Genomic DNA, 20,787 nt, shown 5'->3' on the forward strand with positions numbered 1-20,787 from the left:
ATAATGAGGTCAGCAGTGTGCTTTTATGTATAACACACCCAACAGCTGTTTGCTGCCACAAATGCTCACATACAGTACATAGCTATAATTTTAAATGGCATAAATTTTAAAAATGTAACACTTTAGAACATTTATATTCATGTACTCAAGAAGTATATTCCAGTAAGTTAAACATATTTGTTATCAGTTACACAGAGATGAAAGAAAACCAGTCAACGGTACGAAAGTCCCTATTGACACTCTGCAAACAGTAAATAATATTAATGCTATGAATAGTGTTTGTATCAAATATTCAAGATGATTTATTATCATAGTAGCATAAATTGGAAAATATGATATTTTCACAGAGTTGGGTTCATTTGTCAACTTGTCTCGACCAACTAAAAACAGCACATTTTTAACCAGGAAGTGAAACTCTTAAAAAACATAGCAAGTTTTTTGATGGAGGGGAAATCCTTGAAACTTTGCATTTAATTATAATTTCATGAAATTAGCATATCACTGTCAAACCAGTGAGATGTGTAAGCACAAAAAGGGAAATAAGGGGGATGAATGCCATTTAAATACGTCACAAATCGCAGCTTTAAACCAAACTCCTAAAATGATTATGGATAATTACTGGCGCACCCTCTGCACTGCAGCTGAATGCTTTCTCTAACATCTGTCTCCGCTAAGAGAATAAGGACAGATCCAAACATCCATTTTTTCATGCTTATCTAATTCAGGGTAATGGGGTTATCACAGGGATGCAGACACCCACTCATACTTTCACCTATGGCCACTCACAACTTAAGTGCAGCAACACGGGTTCGAATCTGACCTGCATTCCTGTCCTGCTTGTCTTCCCCTCTGTCTCTCGCCACTGTATTGTATCATATTTAGATTTTAGTTTCTTCTTTTTTTGGAAAAACCCCCCAAAACAAAACATTTTTGTATTTTCTGTTGAAACAAACTCCTTCTTTAATGTCAGGTTTTAGCTTTTAAAGCTTTCTGTTCTGTAATATTGTATTTTTTATTGACCTAAGTTTTTTTTAAATGTTTTAACAGAGTAATTTCAACTTCTGAAATTAAAAAAGCATTTGTAATTCTAATTCAAATTAACAGAACTCATTTTTTTAAGCTCTCGCTGACAGAATTCCTCTATGGAAATGACCACAGTCACCTTTCTTGCATTAGTGATGCAACAACCTTCATATTCAATCTAGTTATTCTTACTGTCACAGTGCCGCCCAGTCAAGGTTTTGGCCATTGGGATGTGAAAGGTGTGGGTTGAAGGGTCTTGTCCTTAAATTGACCTCACCTCACTCTCGCACAACTCTGGGGGTGCGAGAGTGAGGTTTTACACACGTAGATACGGAGTGGTTCGGCGACCGTGACAGCACTTTCTTATATAGTAGTCTGTCAATTTGACTGACAGCATTGTAAAACTTAACTTATTATAATGCGATATATTATTTCAAATATAACCTTCATATACAACTCGATTACAATAACTAATATACTGAACAGAGTATGAGTTTATGACCAGGAGTGAGGGCACTTTTCTCATGTCAATACCACATCAAGCACTTTTCTTCCCTATAATAGAGGCAACAAAAATACCATAGCCTCTCCGCTAGGAAGGGCAAAGATGAACTACGTGGACTTAAAGCGTATGCTTTGCTTAATTAAAAGGGACTGTTACAAATGGAGGAGTCAATCATTTACATTTTTGCCCTGGAAAAACAATTTCTGAAGTCCAATTTAATTTTAACCTGAATGCTCAACTCATACTTTCCTAGCAAGTTTTGAAATGAGAGAACACGTCTCCCAGGAAAGTGATCAGAAGTCAGTCCAATTTTCTGAACGCGGGACTTTCCAATCTTGTAAACACTTGCTTCATCAGAACGAACTTCTGTAGCATGCAGTCCTTCTGTATGAGAGTGGAGCTCCGTTCCTCTATAACCTGTAGTGGTCACTTCAAGACCAGGCAGCCTTGTAAACTGTAATGTAAATAATATGGAGAATCTTTCTTAGGTAATGATATGCAAAAAAACGGCTTTGAAAATCTGTCACAAGTTCCTTGGTAACTTCATATGAGGAAGAAAATGACACAGATACCCGTCTATCTTTCCATCCATTTTCATAACCACTTATCTAACTTGAGGTCATAGGCAAGGGCAAGGGGCAGGGTACAGTGCACAAGTCACAGGGCTAACACTAAGACTGAGCCAACCACACACACACACACACACATTTCCATCTACACATTTGCTCCCAATATATTTTAGCTGCCTAAGGATGTTACATTATAAATAAGCACTGACAGGGAGACCCTGGGTAACAAATTCACAATGCCATGATGATGAAAATGATCATTCTCTTGGTCATGTCTAACCCAATGGCTTAAATACTGCAAACTCTCCCACTGAAGCTGCTGTTTGGTCTCTGGGCTATGGCGCGAGGCAAATGGACAAGTGGCTACAACTTAATAATGGTAATAATATTGGTAATAATCTCACACTGTAGCTTTTAAACACAGGAAACCTCAACCCCATATATTCATTTATTTCTTTGTATGGTTAAATGAAATTCAATTTGGGTTAACAACATCCCAAAATTTTAGGAAACTGGGTTTAGGTTAAGCTAGTTAATACCTAAACCTGCTACCACTAATACAAAAGGCTGCTGATTCACACAAGCTTCAACCTCAAGGCTATAGGAAATACCCATTACACCAACCAAAGACTACAGTCACAAAACTGTTAAATTTAGAGAGTGCTGAAGTAATTCAGTGTTCAAAGGAATTTAAAACTGGTCTTGTGTGTAGCCGTTAGCGAGTATGTGTGCCTCCAGCTTGCTAGAAGCTTTTGAAGTTTCTTTTCTGCCAGACACAGACTGTTGCAACAGCTTTCCCTTTGGCACAGGGAGACAAACAACACAGGCGTATCTCTTCCACACAAAAATTACAGTACATTACATGCTTCACTCAAATTCACACATACATGTGAACCACATTAAATCCATGCACAGCTCCCATAGGTCTAAGAGAGAAACTAATTAGTTGGAATAATTCAGTGGAGTATCTCAATGGATCTCTCTCTGTAGTGTCAATGCCTTTTGCCAATGCTAATTACTCACTGCTCTCCTAAACTTGAGGGAACACTTGCTGTGTGGGTGCGTAAATATTTGTGTGAGTAGGTGCACGGGGCCATTTAATAAACACACCTTTATTGTATTTCTATTGTAACTTTAAATTCATTACTTCATGGCCCTTTTCAATTAATCATAAAGGGCACCTGAATTGAGCTCTAAGAATCTCATTATTCAAAGTAATCAGTCCCAAAATGGCCCAGCTGAATGCAGCAGTATATTGATTGATTAAGACCTGCTCTTTACTGAAACTATAACAATATGCAGCGCAAAAATCTTGAGCCTCTCTTCTATCTTTATATTTTGATAAGAAAATTGGAATATTTATTGAAATGTGCAAACAAACATGGGATTGAAACTTACTGTTGGATCTCTCTCCTGACCTCCTTTGTGCAGATTGACAATTCTTTGTCAGTTGTCATTCACATCGCTCTGTAAGACCTGGTGCCACTTATTTTGAGAATGATTCTTGTGTAATGTGTCATATCTTTTCTCCTTTTTCCCCCTTTCTTAAGAATGCCTTCTTTTTTTCCACTGAGACCAGTTCTGTTGAGGGTTCAGTAAAGAGTAGCTGGATCAACTGAAGCACCAGATGAATCTCTCGCATCCTCTGTCAGGTCTTCGCTGGATTTCTTTCTACTTCCTATTTTTTCCTACATGACTTTCAGAGACTGTTCATCTGCGATACTTTCTTCAGTTGTTTTCTTTTGTTCTCCATCTCCCAAGCAAAAAACTCTTAATCTGTTAAGCCCAAGGGGGGAAGGTTATGGTTTCAAGGGCTGCACCACCAGGTCTGTTGTTTAAATGCAGACATCTATGGTACAGAAATGTCAGAATATCAGCTAAAAACTTACAAAACCATTTCCATGACCACCAAACACGGCAAAAGCAACAAACAATTAAAGAGCGGGCTCCAACCAAAACTCACTGAACCAGCAACAAAAGAACAACAAAATTAGGCTTTAAGTTTGAAAACCATAAGCATAAATTCTATCTTACCTTTGCTGCCTTGCTTCCAAAAAATCCAACACGATAAAACCGCATTTCCTGCAGAGCTACATGTCCCAGTGTGCTTCAAGAGCACTTTCTCGTCATAAATCACCATTTTTTGCTCTACTCGCTTGTTAAGGCAAAGACGCAGTACACACCAGCCAATCGTTGTGTACAGTGTGGCTGTCTGCTATTCAGTACCTAAGAAATTTCAACTTTCACAGACGGTACCAATTTATGCCAAATTGCAAGAAACATTGGAAAAAATTATCATTTTTCAGCATGACAATAATAACACACAGTAGTAATGCAGTAAAAGGATACATGGACATGAAAACACACAGTGGAACACTCTACCAGCCATAAACTGGTTTCTTCATAGCCTGGACCTCAACATTACTGAAGCACTCTGGAATCATATTAAGAGTACAGAACAAAAAGCAGCCAACATCGAAAGAAGAGCTTTGAATGTCCTTCAAGAATTCTGGAGAATTATTCCAAAGACAAGTTAAAGAAACTACACAAAAACTTCAAAAGAGTTCAAGCTGGTCATACCAAGTACTGAGTTTCAAGCTCTTTAGAATAGTTTTTAACTTATAGGCTCCATTTTCATTTAGGCTTGCACATATTTCAATAAATTACTTACAACTATTTCCACTTTTCCATTCTAAAGAAATGAGGGGTGGCTCAAGACTTTTAAACAGTCTTATATAACTTTGTATTTGAATTCCCTAGGTATGTATACAAAGTGGTACAGTACCGTGTATGAGTATAACAATGAGACTAACAAGAAAAAAAAAATCTATCTCAACACTAACCTGCATTTTATATGAAAGGGTAATCCCGGTTTCAGATGACAGGCTTTGTATAAACATTTTCTTCATTAAAATCATCCCAAAAGCTTGAAAATCTTGGGGAAACAGTGACATAAGGCACCTGAAAAAAACCTGTAAAAAAAACCCCAAACATCTTTTTAATAAAAAGCTGACTAAGTTTGCCCATTAAAAAAAAAACACAAATTACTTTATGATAATAAGATTCACTTTGGTAGAGAACATTAATGAATTTGGTGTCAGTATTAGGTGTGTTGTCCAGAAAAGACAAATAGAGGATAGACAGCTATTACTTCATGGCCTCTATATAATTTGCTATACACCCTAGTAATTCCTTTACATAACACATCAATCAAACAATACTGTATGCTGCTGTAATCCTCACAGCCCCTTTGGGACAACAGAGGCCTCCAATGACACTCATATACACTGACTAAGTGTTGAGGCATTTGTTAATCTTGTAAGCATCCTTTCACTGATCTCTCATTAATTCAGCCCAGAGGGTGACAGGGAGGGTGGGGGGATAAAGAAAGGGAGAGGGCAATGCATGCATTTGAAATTGAGTCAATTAACTGCCGGTGGAAAGGCAGCTCTTCCTCTCTTTTAGAAATATGCTAATGCAAATCATGTTAATCTCTTCTCTCCTGTTGGAACAATTTACAAGGTACTGGCTTTATATCTGCATTTTCTAATTATTATTTTGTGTGTGTCCATTTGACTGTGACCTCTTTGTCTAACTGCATACATAAACATCTATACTTAAAAGTGGAAACCATAGGGCCCAAACTTGGAACCCACTGGTTATTGTCTGATGACTAAAGCACTGTTTTCATGAGACTAGTAGTACCAGTGGACTTTGTATGAGTTACGAACTGCACTAAAACTCCTCACTTCCAACCTTTCTTTAGCAAAGGCATTTTTTGTATTTTTGATTTTAAACCAAGCAATCAATGCAGCTGCCTTCAGTTGCCTTTAGTTTTGTCCTCAGTTGCTGAAAAGCATTCTCTGTCGAGTTGAGAACAGGTCACTGACTTTGCCATTGAAAAATATCCCACTTCTTTACCTTGAAAAACTCTTTGGCTGCTTTAGCAGATTGCTTTGCTCATTATCCATTTGCACTGTGAAGCACTTTCTACAGCCTTATACACTTCAGATTTCATCCTTCTACTTCTGTCATGTCATAACATTACCTCCCTCATGTTTGATAGGGAATGTTGTTGTTTTTTTTGGATCATGAGCCGTTTCTCTCCTCCATACATTTCTCTTCTTATCATTCTGGTCCAAGTTTACCTTGATTTTTCTTTAAAACAGTGCACATTCTTTTGGATATTTTTTACTGGCAACGTGTATTCTGATCTTGCTCTTCTTGAGTCTAACCAGTAGTAGTTTAAGAATATAATCCACCCACTGTTATCATCTTCAATGCCCTGTACCAACATAGAGCAGAGCAGCTATCTGAACGCTACCCCAACAGTCGTAGCGTAGTCGATTATCTTGTTAATAATTTCACCTCCTCACTACGTACGACTCTGGATACTGTAGCTCCTGTGAAAACTAAGGTCTCTAATCAGAAGTACCTGACTCCGTGGTATAATTCTCAAACACGTACCCTAAAGCAGATGACTCGTAATCTGGAGAGGAAATGGCGTGTCACAAATTTAGAGGATCATCATTTAGCCTGGAGAAATAGTTTGCTGCTTTATAAGAAAGCCCTCCGCAAAGCCAGAACATCTTACTATTCATCACTGATTGAAGTAAATAAGAACAACCCCAGGTTTCTCTTCAGCACTGTAGCCAGGCTGACAAAAAGTCAGAGCTCTTTTGAGCCAACAATCCCTTTAACGTTAACTAGTAATGACTTCATGAACTTCTTCACAAATAAAATTTTTATCATTAGAGAAAAAATTACCAGTAATCATCCCACAGATGTAATATTATCTACAGCTACTCTTAGTACCATTGATGTTAAGTTAGACTCTTTTTCTCTAATTGATCTTTCTGAGTTAACTTCTATAATTACTTCCTCCAAGCCATCAACGTGTCTTTTAGACCCCATTCCTACAAAACTGCTCAAAGAAGTCCTGCCATTAATTAATTCTTCGATCTTAAATATGATCAACCTATCTCTAATGATCGGCTATGTACCACAGGCCTTCAAGCTGGCTGTAGTTAAACCTTTACTCAAAAAGCCATCTCTAGACCCAGCAGTCTTAGCTAATTATAGGCCAATCTCCAACCTTCCTTTCATATCAAAAATCCTTGAAAGAGTAGTTGTCAAACAGCTAACAGATCATCTGCAGAGGAATGGTTTATTTGAAGAGTTTCAGTCAGGTTTCAGAGCTCATCACAGCACAGAAACAGCTTTAGTGAAGGTTACAAATGATCTTCTTATGGCCTCTGACAGTGGACTCATCTCTGTGCTTGTCCTGCTAGACCTTAGTGCAGCATTCGATACTGTCGACCATAATATCCTATTAGAGCGATTAGAACATGCTGTAGGTATTACAGGTACTGCACTGCAGTGGTTTGTATCATATCTATCTAATAGACTCCAGTTTGTTCATGTAAATGGAGAGTCCTCTTCACACACTGAGGTTAATTATGGAGTTCCACAGGGTTCAGTGCTAGGACCAATTCTGTTTACATTATACAAGCTTCCCTTAGGCAGTATCATTAGAAGACATAGCATACATTTTCACTGCTATGCAGATGACACCCAGCTCTATCTATCTATGAAGCCAGATAACACACACCAATTAGTTAAACTGCAGGAATGTCTTAGAGACATAAAGACCTGGATGGCTGCTAACTTCATGCTTCTTAATTCAGATAAAACTGAGGTTATTGTACTCGGCCCTGAAAAGCCTAGAAATATGGTATCTAACCAGATTCTTACTCTGGATGGCATTACCTTGGCCTCCAGTAACACTGTGAGGAACCTTGGAGTCATTTTTGACCAGGACATGTCCTTCAATGCACATATTAAACAAATATGTAAGACTGCGTTCTTCCATTTGCGCAACATCTCTAAAATTAGAAATATCCTGTCTCAGAGTGACGCTGAAAAACTAGTTCATGCATTTTTTACTTCCAGGCTGGATTACTGTAATTCATTATTATCAGGATGTCCAAAAAACTCACTGAAAAGCCTTCAGCTAATCCAAAATGCTGCAGCAAGAGTACTGACAGGGACTAGAAAGAGAGAGCATATTTCTCCTGTTTTGGCTTCCCTTCATTGGCTTCCTGTTAAATCCAGAATTGAATTCAAAACCCTGCTCCTCACATACAAGGTCTTAAATAATCAGGCCCCATCTTATCTTAATGACCTTGTAGTACCATATCACCCTATTAGAGCACTTCGATCTCGCTCTGCAGGCCTACTTGTTGTTCCTAGAGTATTTAAAAGTAGAATGGGAGGGAGAGCCTTCAGTTTTCAGGCCCCTCTTCTGTGGAACCAGCTTCCAGTTTGGATTCGGGAGACAGACACTATCTCTACTTTTAAGATTAGGCTTAAAACTTTCCTTTTTGCTAAAGCATATAGTTAGGGCTGGACCAGGTGACCCTGAATCCTCCCTTAGTTATGCTGCAATAGACATAGGCTGCCAGGGGATTCCCATGATGCATTGAGTTTTTCCTTCCAGTCACCTTTCTCACTCACTATGTATTAACAGACCTCTCTGCATTGAATCATATCTGTTATTAACCTCTGTCTCTCTTCCACAGCATGTCTTTTATCCTGTCTTCCTTCTCTCTCCCCAACCGGTCGCAGCAGATGGCCGCCCCTCCCTGAGCCTGGTTCTGCCGGAGGTTTCTTCCTGTTAAAAGGGAGTTTTTCCTTCCCACTGTTGCCAAAGTGCTTGCTCATAGGGGGTCATATGATTATTGGGTTTTTTTCTCTGTATCTATGAAGCGCCTTGAGGCGACTTATGTTGTGATTTGGCGCTATATAAATAAAATTGAATTGAATTGAATAGTAGCAACTCATACTTGAAATTGCAGTGAAATGCTAGAAAAAGGTTGTAATACTTAAATTACACCTGCAATTTTATTTAGAAAACCCCTTGAATTAAAGCTGAAAGTTTGTAAATCAATCACATATCCACTGTGATGGTGCACAGAGGCAAAGATACAAAAATTGTGTCTTTGTTCAAGAAATGATTGACCTTATTGAGATTGATATACGGGGCTCTGCAAAAACATTCACAGCATCCCACAGTATTATCATGAAGATGATAACTGGGGCCAAATTATGTCTGATGTATTACAATCACCCCAATGTACATCCAGAGTTACAAAGACTAAAGAAACCAAAGAAAAATTGTGTTGATTTATTTTTAAAGAGTTGCCACAATTTCATATTTTTTTAGTTCCTTTAACTGAACTTTTAGGCATTTCAGACGTTTATACTGTGTGGAGATAACAGATAAAGTATTCATAGCATTAATTATGAAAGCATGGTCACTTTACTTTTAATAATTGTATATTGCATAAAACTGTGCAGGCAACAGGGTGCGAGGCTTGATCCGAATGCATCTCCAGGCCACTCAAATCAGAGCAGACAATGAGACAGATGGTGATTTTACACCAACATGGGGAAAGAAATAGCTCTTTAAAATCAAACCTCAGCAAATTACTTTGAAACCAGTTGGCCAGATACAAAAAGGAATCATAACTCTGGGGAAGCAGTCACTGTGAAGCAGAGGTGCTGGAGAGATGATAAACCCGACAAGACGGAAAGCAGCCCTTCCATACCACTTTTAAGATGTCTGCATAATTATCATTTCATTTGCATGTTCTGGAAGATAGTGACTAATGTGAAAAGGCTGACAGACAAGGAACAGAGAGATGTGCAAACAAACAATTACACCCTGACTCTAAATGAGTATCACTTCAAAACAAATTGACAGTTAACTTAAACTCAGCTTAAAAAACATAAACATCCTCTAACAACTGAGGAAAAGCATGCAAAGGTCTACATGTCATTGCCTGTAACAGGAATTTGCCCCACCAGCTGACACCTTAAATATGTAGTACTTTAGCTTTGATATAACTACGCCATGATCATCCTTTCCATATTGAAAAAATACTGGATTCAAATGATGTTTTATGCCCATTGCAAAAGACGATGGTTTATAAAACAGATAAAATAGGGTATGAAATTTCCCAAGCATCTCAAAGAAAGACCACTTTTATAAGCAAACCCATTAAATCCTAAATTTTTGAGTTCAACTGGACTTGTGCCCCATGAACATCAAGTAAGTAATCAATGACTAATAAAGCTGCGCGGAGTGTTTGACATGGCCTCTGAGTCATGAGAGGTGTTGTTTTTCTTGAAGCCTTGAAGATAATCTAAAAAACAGGAAACTCAATTAACCATATGCGCTGAAAATCATTAATGTTTCAACCTCCAAAATATTCTCCACGAGCCATATGCAGATTCAGATTATATGTGTTTATACAAATCTGACTAAACTATCTTAGGTTAGGTAGCTTAAGGTAATTCTAGTGGTTTCTGTGACAATGAATATTTTATGCATTATAGAACAGGAAAGTTACAAACTTATTTTCCTTTTTCAGAGAATTATATTGGTTGCTTAAAAGCATTTTACACACTCACAGTGGCAGGGCTAATTAAACACTTTGAGGGCTAACTGAAAGAAGCACTCCAATCAAACTGAAGGTTTAATCTTCTTACTGTAATCATCGTAGCTTATGCATGTACATATATGTGGCTGTATTTACTCCTCCGTAATGGGTGGGCAAACCTTCCTCACACAATATAAATCCCTTTTTTTATTTTGTATACATTATAATGACTGTCCATGTCCTGCTGCTTTCATAGTTACATAGTTGCATATGAAGTATGTACATGGATAATGCCCTTGCATTTGGCGTGTCAGATTTGAAAAAAATGCAGCATCAGTTTTGTAAATTAAATGAGCAGGGAGAGGTATTGTTTCAGGTAACCCACAAAAATGATTTGCTAAGGATTATTGCATATCACTGACTGAAAACGACACCAAATTTAATGCCAACAAGGAAGTATGTGTCATTTTTTTTTACCTTGTGGTAGTGAATCATCAGGAGTGTCCAATTATTTGGAATGAGAAGGGGGAGATGTAATCAGAACTAGTGTATAACTAGATGGCTCAAAGCTCTGAGTATGGTGCCAAGACTTTGGCTTTTACATAATGCACTTTACTCCATCTTTAGTTTACAGCAAAGCACCACATCTTTCTGCCCCACAATATTACCTGTATTTAGATCAAATGCAGCAGAACTGAACAAAACAAAAGGTGGAGTGTTGGGAGGAAGCAGCAGAATCCCGATGATATATCTAGGTTTGCAGGCAGCCAAGCTACTTTTCACACAGAGCACTACAGTTTACAGTATTTCAGGCACAGTCTTTTCTCAGTAGTGTGCACAAACAAAATTAATTTACTGTAGTTTTTTATTTTATTTCTTCCCCTTTTTTTTTTACTCTCTATCAGAGCTATTACACATCATATTGATGTCTGTCAAGCTACAGCAATTATTGGGATGTGTCAGTGTATCACAGTGTCAGCATGTTACTGCATGTAATATTGACTTGATATGTACTTACAGCATCACACATTCTACAGAGAAATCAAGAGAAACACACGCATTTATACACGTGGCACAATAACAGTTTTTTCATTAACACAGGGAAAGCTAGAGATCTTACAGCGAGTATTGTTTTGAGTTCTTGTACGCATGATAGAGGCCATCTGTTAAATAAAGATTTCAAGTTTATATGGTTGAACAGTTTATGATAACACAGCTTTCCTCTGGATAAATCCTGTGTTCCCTCCAGAGTCCCAATCCTCAGGACCAGCAATTTCTAACAAAACAGCTAGCTCTTATATCAAAAACATATTGATTCTCCTTCAGTTACCTCTCATTGATCTAAATTGCCACGCTGTTTCCAGAGAGGAACACATACATAAGTCCTGTGCTTACCTGAATTATTTTTGTAAGGATGTTGGTTGCTCACTTTGTCATCAGGTCTGCTAGTTTTGTGCCGCTAATGTGCAGCCCTTGGCAAATTGCTGGTCATGACTGAGATTAACTGGCTGTATCTATAGATTTAAATGTAAACACTACATTTTTAGTATTTCATCTACAGGACTTTCTCATATTGGTGTATTTTTAAGATTGTGACATCATGCTAATTCACTCTACTTAGTAAATCAGGCCCTTAGTTATTGTCATTTCTAATTATTTTCGAATAATTTTTGGTTTTAAGTTCATAAAATTGTCCGTGAGGCAGTTTTTTTACAATACTGCTTTCCCCCAACTTGCATTGATTAACACAATTAACACACTGGTGTATTCGGGTACATTTATCACCCACCACCTCATTTTTATCATGTAATATCAAGTACCCTGTGAACAAGATTTTTTTAATATCTTCTCTAGAGGATATTTATCAAGCATAAGACACTGAGTGGCTGTTACCTCAGAATTATTGCTCTTATGAATGTCTATTAAATGTATGTATTTTGATATGAAATGTAATGTTAAAACTAAGCAATAGTAACTCACTTTCAAAAATTAACCTAGCAGAGTTATCTGCTTTATACAAATAATGCAGCAATGTCAGCTATAAAATAAACATTTATATTGTAAATTAATGGTACGCTTGCTTCTCTTTTTTGATGACTTTCTCTTTACATTTTATAGTTAAAGATCATATATATATATATACATATACAGTGGGGCAAAAAAAGTATTTAGTCAGCCACCGATTGTGCAAGTTCCCCCACTTAAAATGATGACAGAGGTCAGTAATTTGCACCAGAGGTACACTTCAACTGTGAGAGACAGAATGTGAAAAAAAAAATCCATGAATCCACATGGTAGGATTTGTAAAGAATTTATTCGTAAATTAGGGTGGAAAATAAGTATTTGGTCACCTCAAACAAGGAAAATCTCTGGCTCTCACAGACCTGTAACGTCTTCTGTAAGAAGCTTTTCTGTGCCCCACTCGTTACCTGTATGAATGGCACCTGTTTGAACTCATCATCTGTATAAAAGACACCTGTCCACAGCCTCAAACAGTCAGACTCCAAACTCCGCCATGGCCAAGACCAAAGAGCTTTCGAAGGACGCCAGGAAAAGTATTGTAGACGTGCACCAGACTGGGAAGAGTGAATCTACAATACGCAAGCAGCTTGGTGTGAAAAAATCAACTGTGGGAGCAATCATCAGAAAATGGAAGACATACAAGACCACTGATAATCTCCCTCGATCTGGGGCTCCACGCAAGATCTCATCCCGTGGGGTCAAAATGATCATGAGAACGGTGAGAAAAGATCCCAGAACCACACGGGGGGACCTGGTGAATGACCTGCAGAGAGCTGGGACCAAAGTAACAAAGGTCACCATCAGTAACACACTACAACGGCAGGGAATCAAATCCCGCAGTGCCAGACGTGTTCCGCTGCTGAAGCCAGTGCATGTCCAGGCCCGTCTGAAGTTTGCCAGAGAGCACATGGATGATACAGCAGAGGATTGGGAGAATGTCATGTGGTCAGATGAAACCAAAGTAGAACTTTTTGGTATAAACTCAACTCGTCGTGCTTGGAGGAAGAAGAATACTGAGTTGCATCCCAAGAACACCATACCTACTGTGAAGCATGGGGGTGGAAACATCATGCTATGAGGCTGTTTTTCTGCCAAGGGGACAGAACGACTGATCCGTGTTAAGGACAGAATGAATGGGGCCATGTATTGTGCGATTTTGAGCCAAAACTCCCATCAGTGAGAACTTTGAAGATGAAACGAGGCTGGGTGACAATGATCCAAAACACACCGCCCGGGCAACAAAGGAGTGGCTCCGTAAGAAGCATTTGAAAGTCCTGGAGTGGCCTAGCCAGTCTCCAGACCTCAACCCCATAGAAAATCTGTGGCGGGAGTTGAAAGTCTGTGTTGCTCGGCGACAGCCCCAAAACATCACTGCTCTCGAGAAGATCTGCATGGAGGAATGGGCCAAAATACCAGCTACTGTGTGTGCAAACCTGGTAAAGACCTATAGTAAACGTTTGACCTCTGTTATTGCCAACAAAGGTTATGTTACAAAGTATTGAGTTGTATTTTTGTTATTGACCAAATACTTATTTTCCACCCTGATTTACGAATAAATTCTTTACAAATCCTACCATGTGGATTCATGGATTTTTTTTTTCATATTCTGTCTCTCACAGTTGAAGTGTACCTCTGGTGCAAATTACTGACCTCTGTCATCATTTTAGGTGGGGGAACTTGCACAATCGGTGGCTGACTAAATACTTTTTTGCCCCACTGTATGTATGTGTATATATATATATATATATATATATATATATACATACATACATACATACATACACACACACACATTAGGGGTGCAACAACACATTAGGGGTGCAACAACACATTAGGGGTGCAACAATACTCGTATCGATATTGAACAGTTCGATACAGTGCTTTCGGTTCGGTACGCATATGTATACCCCAGAAGAAGTGTATAGTATAGCTTTTATTTTGGAAAGAGCCATTTCTCTGTAATAAACTCTCTTTTCCAAAGATGAGTGATTTCTCGATCAGATAGATTAATTTTTTTATTTTATTTTGTTGTTTCAGCAACATTAAATTTTAAAACTGTACTTTTGAGTTAAAATATATATTTATAATTTTAGTAAATGACATTAAAAAGGCATGAACATTTTTTGTATCGAAAAAATATTGAACCGTGACACCAAAGTATCGAACCGAACCAAACCATGAATTTTGTGTATCGTTGCACCCCTAAAATAAAAAAAAAAAATATATATATATATATATATATATAGGGAGAGAGAAAGAGAGAGAGATTTCAAATACAGTACCTCAGGCTTCAATCACTTAAGTGAATATTACTAATACAATTCTTATTAATAATAAAAAATAAATATGAATAATAAATAAATAAATACATTTCTAATTATATTAAAATTACTGCAGTCATATCTTTACCTTTCAAAAAATCTGCTTTGAATATCTAAGGCCATCCATTTGTCTACCCCCCACCCAGGAACAAAGATAAACACCTTTTATCCTTCATTCATCACTACTCCCATTCCGCCCAACAAAATAAAAACAATGCAAAACATAAGCAATATGAAACAGACTTTGTAAAAAACAAAATGAAGTCATCATAAATATTTAACAGGGACATGACAAAAATGCCTCAAATAAGAAAAAATCCTCAAGACAATTGTTGTCATTGTGTAGCCATCCATTTAAATAACAAAAAGAATGTTTAATATCACATCATTTATCTTTATATGCTTTCATTTCATCTTTCTTTGCGGGTTCAAGGGTGTGGTGTTACTATTTTTTTTGCATTATAGGCATACGCATATTATAAAAGTTTAATGTATGTAATGATTTCTGTCAAAGCTGTCTTTTGTAAAAAACAGTTTTGTTCTTGTAGGGAGCTGCTGTATTGCGTTGCATTTTTAGGTTCTCAAAACTGCCCATTCTTTTGCCTAATCATTTATCCACCTTAAAATGACTGGCAGCTGGAACATATCCCAGGTTTGATAATGCAAAATACAGGGCACACCCTGGACCAGGGCCAACAAAGAGAGACAAACAACCACAAATTCTCACACCCACTCCTACTGCCAAGTTGGACTGTGTCAGGAAAGTGGAGCAACCAGAGGAAAAACATGCAAGTTCAGGCACAAAACCATCATTGTGACACGCAGTTTTGGAATAATTTTACTTAAAGCAACATGTGGAATAAAACAGTCTCTCTCATGCCCCTTGTTATCTTCTACTTTTATTCTGCTCTTTTGTCTTTCTAGTTTCCCATTTCTTACCAGCTTCTAATTTTCGCTGTCTCTGTCTTCGTGTTTGCAGCTCTTCAGGCTGATTTTTTTCATGTACCTTGTTGAGCTTTTATTTTTGACCCTTTTTCCCCCCTTTGCTGACTTTCCATCTGTGTCTCATTTCCCAGTGAGCTATGCTGTATATCCAGTCTAGTTTTTCTGTTAGCCTCTTCTGAGTCATTACTTTTCAGGACTAACCCTGCCCGTTTTATGTAATTCAATTAAATATATATATTTTCTTGTTATTCTACATTTTGGTCTCCAATTTAACTGCAAAACATAACATCCTCTGGCCCAATAAATTACTGCTGTTTACTTTAGTCTTTTTCATTTATTCTCAGTTTTATGTTTTACAAGTGACACTGGCGTAATCAGTTGAATGACCAGAGCTTGAATGACCACAACTGACCCGCGAGCCTGCATGGCCAACAGCCAACCAGTGATCAGCACTGCTTCCTACCCTGCTCCCCTCTTTGTGCACTTGTTTACGCATCATTTCAAACCTTACTGATGCAAAATAATTGGATTATGATCCAAACATTTCTCTTTCGTTGGCTCAAGTGGCTTTCATAACGCACAAGTTCTACTCTATTCTACTTTTCTGAAAATCTTAATTATTCATGTAACCTGTTTTTATGTAAAAATTATTCAGGACATGTCATGAATACCAGAATATTTCTGGGTTTAATGTCAGTGAAAGAGAGATATTTTACACTTAAAAGACAGGCACCAAACAGCACAGAGTAAAATGCACTGATGTAAGCACCTAATTACATCATCAAAGATCAACAGCATCCTTCTTTAGTGACACATACCATAAACTGTGTTCAGTCCTGTTTTCTGAATGGATAGGCAAGGCACTCAGAGGTCCTCTCAGAGTTAATGAACAGAAAAACCGAAGCTGTCCATGTGTACCCCATTCACTGTGGAATTCAGGATCTGAAGGCAGACCTACAACTGTGTAGCAGAGGTAATAGGATCACAGTTGTCCATCTGGCCTCATCCCAAGACACGCGACAGGCTCTAAATAACTCACAGCTAATTCTGTTGTTTTCTGATTCTGTCCTCACTCTGTCACAATCCACTACCCATCAACGTTAAGGAACAGCAAACAATTCTGATCACTTTATAAGGCTGTTTTTTGTCTTTTCCAATAAATACATTAAAACTTTCTAGTTCTTACTTATTCCACACTCTTTATTGCTGTTCATCAAGATTTAGAGATTTTCCTAAAAACTGTTGCATGACCAAAGAGCCGTGTGGTATGTGGTATGGCAAAACTAGTTCTCCACCTTTGGCAGGGTCTGGTTAGAATGTCCTTGCAGTGAATCATTAGAGCAGAAAAAAGATTTCAGTGGGGCATTGAGTATTTGTTTCACCGGAAAATGGATGATCTCATCTGACCAATACAGAAGTCCACAACAAAGCTTTGCAAAACTCAACATTTTGACATTTCCTAAGAATTAGGACTTAATTGTGGCAGATAAAAGTTGTTCACAATGCATCTTAGTCCTTAATAGCGCTCTTAACACTTAATGCGTAATAAAGCATGTTTGATACATGTGTTTTTTGAGTTTTTGAGATTTGTACATTATCAGTGTGATTTCGTTTCTCACTGAAAACCATAATCAAAGTGCACAACGCATTTTTAAGCAATAAATTGAAAAATGTATTACAAGACAAAACCAAACAATGCTGGATGTTGCAAATATGATGCTAATAGTTAAATATGTAAATCAATTTCTGACAGTTCAAAATACACTCCATTAAAGAAAACAGAATTGTATGGCAATTATTTCATGATTAATACTTTAAAGGGTTATGGTGGAAAACTGTTAAGTACAGTGAAGAGAACTTATAAGAAGCATATGAGTTTAAGGAGAGAAAGGCAAAGTTTTGAGAGAGTTATGAGAGTGCACAGGAATGATGTCGACATTTTTCTCTATCCAGGTGAGGACATGCAGTTCACATAATCCTGTTAATTCTTCCTTTAAAGCCGCAAAAGATCCAATCACCAAAGTGACATGCTTGAAGATGTGTTAATGCAACATCAACTCAAGCACTAATTAAGATATTCCACCGTATAGGTTAAGTGGCAGGGAAAAAAACAACGGAGAGCACGTCAGGGATGACGAGAAAGTGACTGGAGAAAATCCGTCCCGGTCAACCACCCAAACATCAATAACGGGAACCTTATACAGCGCTTCCCTATACCCGTCGAACTCCCGCAGGCATAAAGAAATTACGGAGGCTATTACTTATCACCTGACCAAAGATATGGCTCCCATCAACACTGTGCAAAACGAGGGATTTAGGAAAATGATCAACACCCTAGACAAACGCTACACAGTGCCGTCCCGCAACTATTTTTCTATTGTTGCACTACCTGCTCTATACACGCAGTGTCGAGCAACAGTGGAGACGGAATTTCAAGCAGTACAACATTTTGCGGCAACGACAAAATGTGAGACATTTGTTGTTTTTATGTTTATTTATTGTTTTTATGTTCAGTCTCAAATGTTACGAAGTTGATGTGCAGTTAATAAGCGCAATAAATATTTATACTGGAAAAGAAAATCGTGAGAGAATCGTGATCTCAATTCTAAGAAAAAAAATCGTGATTCCCATTTTATGCAAAATCGTGCAGCCCTACTGACTAGTATATATGAACTCCCCACCAAAAAGTGCACATGTCAACATCTGATGTTAACACTGATAACATCTGCAAAAATGCAGATGTACTACTTGCCACAATCCCAAAGTACAAACTCAACTTCATATTTTGCCTGTGACTCACACAGCACTGAACAGGTGATATAGTTTTCACATCCACAAGTGCATAAAGGTCTGTTTGGCTCTGAGGAATGTAAACTTTGCAATCAAACAGTGAGAGTGAGGGTGAGGGTGCATGTAGACCTCTGGATTTCAATGACTACTAGACTACGGTGCCCTCAGCTCTCCTCAACTCTCCAGAGTATCATCAGAGTCTATCTGTAGCAGGTGGCACACCTACCCGTCTGCATACATTAAGTGGTCAATGCATCGACAGCATAAGGTTGGCTATCCTTTGGACCTTTTTTACATCATTTTAACTGGCAGATATCTTCACTGTCATTTTTCATGCCAGAAGTAGCGTTCATTGGGTAATATTAGTGTAAGAAGCCTAGCTATAATAAATATTGATATCAGATAACAGCTGAGGTGACAAGTCAAGTCAAGTCAAGTTTATTTATAGAGCACATTTAAAAACAACCAAGGCTGACCAAAGTGCTGTACAGTAAATACAGATAAAAATACAATAGAACACAATTTCGTAATAACACCTCGCTGATAAAAATAAAATAAAAATATATAAAACAAATAAATTAAACCTTTCTAAAAGCCAATGAAAAGAGGTGAGTTTTAAGAGCGGTTTTAAAAGTTTCTAGGCTTTTGGAGAGTCTGACGTGAGGAGGTAAACTGTTCCACAGTCTGGGTGCAGCCACAGCAAACGCCCTCTCTCCCTTTGTCTTTAATTTATACCTGGGAACATCTAAAAGCATCAGGTCGGCTGACCTCAAAGATCTCCTGGGGCGATAAGTTCTAAGGAGTTCTGACAGGTAAGAAGGTGCAGTGCCATTTAAAACCTTAAAAGCCAGCAATAAGATTTTAAAATCAATCCTAAAGGCAACTGGGAGCCAGTGGAGAGAGCAGAGAACCGGAGTGATGTGGTCTCTTTTTTTTGAACCGGTCAACAGGCGAGCGGCAGCGTTCTGCACCAGTTGAAGGCGATGTAGACAGGAACGATCTAGGCCAGCATAGAGGGAATTGCAGTAGTCTAGCCGTGAAGTAATAAAAGCATGGACCACTCTTTCTAGATCGTTCCTGCAAAGGTAAGACTTGACTTTGGCTAAAATCCGCAAATGATAAAAAGATCCCTTAACTACAGAGCTGATTTGTTTATCAAGTTTAAAAGCATTGTCAAAAATAACACCAAGACTCTTAATGGAAGAAGTGTAATCGGAGGACAAGGTTAGCACACTGTACATAGCTGCTGTAAATATCGATTGCATGTGGAAGTATATTGTCTAGTTTCACTTATCTTTGACATCTCCATAACAAATGGACAAAGTCTGATGGATAATAAGCTTCAGGATAGGATAGCCTGCTGATTGCATTGCATTGCATTAAAGACAAACTGAATGTAATTTAGCCTTCATTTAACAACCTGTACTTACAAATTTGGGAATCGGGGATGTATAAAAAACTGACCTGCATTAAAGGCTTAACCTAATTTTTTAAAACAAAGTTCTGATAATTATGAGGCCAAAAATAAATTTTCATACTTATCACACATTTTTTCCTTTAGTTTTAGTTCAAAATGACTGCACTGAACCGTGAGAAATTCAACTTGTAATAGTGAGAAGATGTTACATTTTCTGTAGAAACTGGGTCATATAACCTCATGTGCAACAACAGATGTCATCATAGTATATACACATGAGAAAAATCTCAAATGTCAAAGAGCTCACTTTCTAACAGCTGCATACATTTCTCTCCTCAGGGTCATTTTCAAGACTGTAGACACATACCGCTCAAGAGACACATAGGATGATGTAATTATATTAAGGCCTAGGAAAGTGACATCCTCTGGTTCCCTTCAAGTCCATCACCTGTTTGAGATCTATGTGACAAGATAGACTGGAGAGGAAAAGACCGAATGAGACAGAGAAAGACTATTGCTGTGCAAGGCAGTTGATCTGTAATGCTGCTAGAGTCTTTGGTGTCTGCGTGTCAAATGCCAGTGCACTCCATAGGAATACGATAACGAGGGTTGTGCACAGAGGGAATGCCAAATGAGATATCAAACACAGAAGAGAGCTAAGAAACGCCGAGCACAGCACTGAACCATTTAATAAGACATAGACAGAATGGCTGCCTACCTACATTGTACTTCAGTACTGCTATTCATCTGG

At 38.0% G+C, this 20,787-nt stretch overlaps 1 long non-coding RNA gene across 1 annotated transcript; it reads right to left on the bottom strand.

Moving 5' to 3' along the window:
• Nucleotides 1-1,099: 1,099 nt before the first annotated feature.
• LOC113026902 (uncharacterized) lies at nt 1,100-4,558 on the bottom strand. The gene is made up of 4 exons (XR_003272965.1): nt 4,447-4,558; nt 4,132-4,312; nt 3,496-3,946; nt 1,100-1,982 (listed from the first exon to the last, which is right to left on the bottom strand). It is a non-coding gene; the product is annotated as an uncharacterized LOC113026902 (long non-coding RNA).
• Between the last annotated feature and the right edge of the window lie 16,229 nt (nt 4,559-20,787).

This window comes from Astatotilapia calliptera, chromosome 7 (assembly GCF_900246225.1).
Source record: "Astatotilapia calliptera chromosome 7, fAstCal1.2, whole genome shotgun sequence".
Taxonomy (NCBI): Eukaryota; Metazoa; Chordata; class Actinopteri; order Cichliformes; family Cichlidae; genus Astatotilapia; species Astatotilapia calliptera.